The following is a 2,217-nucleotide window of genomic DNA, read 5'->3' on the forward strand; positions in this document are numbered from 1 at the left end:
GGAGACCCAGTCTTCTTTGCCCCGAATGTTTAGGAGGAATGCTTTCGGACTGCGTCGGATCACAAGGTAAGGTCCCGTGTAAGGGGGCGTTAACGGTGGCTAGCTGGTGTCGTTGCGCAGGAAGACGTGCGTTGCAGAGTGCAAGTCCGTTGGTATGTGATGCTTCGCTGGGGGCTTGTAAGTCTGGCGGCACTGAGTAAATTTTCCCACGACGTGATGTATGCGCTGGAGATCGTCGGAGGAGGTTGTAGAAGGAAAAAACTCGGCAGGGACGACCAACGGGTCGCCATACACCATTTCGGCTGCCGAGACGTCGAGGGCGTCTTTAGGAGTGGTCCTTAGTCCAAGGAGGACCCAGGGAAGCTGAGTAAACCAGTTGCAATCCTTGCAGCGGGACATCAAAGCTGCTTTGAGGGTGCGATGAAAACGTTCAACCATTCCATTGGCAGCGGGGTTGTAGGCCGTTGTGTGATGTAGGGTGATGCCCAGGAGATTCGCTAATGACGTCCATAATTGAGAGGTGAAAGTGGTTCCCCTGTCAGAAGTAATATGCTCAGGGATACCGAATCTTGAAATCCATCCAGAGAGTAAGGCAGATGTACATGAGGCGGACATTACAGTTTCCATGGGAATGGCTTCAGGCCAACGAGTGGAGCGGTCGATGACGGTAAACAGGTAACGATGTCCTTGTGATGTGGGTAGGGGGCCTACAACGTCGACGTGAATGTGTGCGAAACAACGCTGAGGTTGAGGAAAGGTGCCCACTCCTGAATCCGTGTGTCGATGTACTTTGGAAGTTTGGCAAGAAGTACAGGCACGGACCCAATCCTTAGCATCCTTAGAAATGCCGTGCCAAATTAACTTTGCCTTCAGCAGCTGTGCAGTAGAACGGCACGAGGGATGTGAAAGGCCGTGGATGAAATCAAACATCTGTCGGCACATGGGAGCAGGAATCCAAGGTCGCGGTCTACCAGTACTGACGTCACAGAGGAGGGTGGTGTTGGAGTTTTCGAGGGGAAAATCCTCCCAACGGAGGGACGTGAAGGATGTCCTACAAGCTTGATACTCTGGATCCTGTCGTTGGGCTTCAGCCAGGGCGTTGTAATCCAATCCCAGTTGAACGGCAGCCAACGTGTTTCTTGACAGGGCATCGGCAACGGGATTCATTTTCCCAGGGACGTATTGGAGGGTGCAATTGTATTCAGCCACGGCAGAGAGATGTCGGCATTGACGGGCGGACCAGGCGTCAGACTGTCGAGTGAAGGCGTGCACCAGAGGCATGTGGTCTGTGCGAATGACGAAGGGCGTACCTTCTAATAAATGGCGAAAGTGACGGACAGCCAGGCGCACCGCCAGCAATTCTCGATCGAAGGTAGATTAACTCGATTCTGGGTTGGACAGTTTTCTGCTGAAGAAGGCCAATGGGCGGGGCGAGCCTTTGACCACCTGCTCGAGTACTGCACCAATAGCGACGTCGCTGGCATCGGTGGAGAGAAGGAGAGGGGCGTGTGGGATAGGAAAAGTGAGAGCCGCAGCAGTTGATAGGGCCTACTTTGCATTGCAGAAGGCCGCTTCTTGAAGGGGACCCCACTTCAGGTCCTTTGGCTTGCCCTAGAGGGAGGCGTAGAGGGGAGCAAGAGTGGCGGCAATGGCTGGCAGAAAGCGGTGATAATAGTTGATCATGCCCAAGAATTCCTGCAGAGCTTTGACGGTCGAGGGCGTGGGGAAATTCTGAACGGCTGCTACCTTCTCAGGGAGGGGATGGACTCCTTCAGGAGTGATACGGTGCCCTAAGAACGACACTTCGTTGGCGCCAAAGGTACACTTGTCGTACCGGACTACAAGGCCGTTTTGTTGCAGGCGGTCAAGCACGATGCGCAGGTGACGGAGGTGTTCCTCTTTTGAGGAGGAGAACACAAGTATGTCGTCCACATAACATACACAGAAAGGGAGGTCCCCTAAGATGCCATCCATGAGACGTTGAAACGTTGCCCCAGCATTATGAAGGCCAAAACAGGAGTAATTGAAGGTGTATGTGCCAAACGGAGTGGTGATGGCGGTCTTGGGGATGTCTTCTGGGTTCATAGGCATCTGATAATACCCCTTCAGGAGGTCAAGCGTAGAGAAAACCTTTGCTTTGTGCAGGTAGGAGGTTACATCGGCAATGTTTGGGAGGGGGTAGTGATCCGGTTCTGTTTGCATGTTCAGGCGCCTGTA

This window comes from Palaemon carinicauda, chromosome 26, assembly GCF_036898095.1.
Source record: "Palaemon carinicauda isolate YSFRI2023 chromosome 26, ASM3689809v2, whole genome shotgun sequence".
Taxonomy (NCBI): Eukaryota; Metazoa; Arthropoda; class Malacostraca; order Decapoda; family Palaemonidae; genus Palaemon; species Palaemon carinicauda.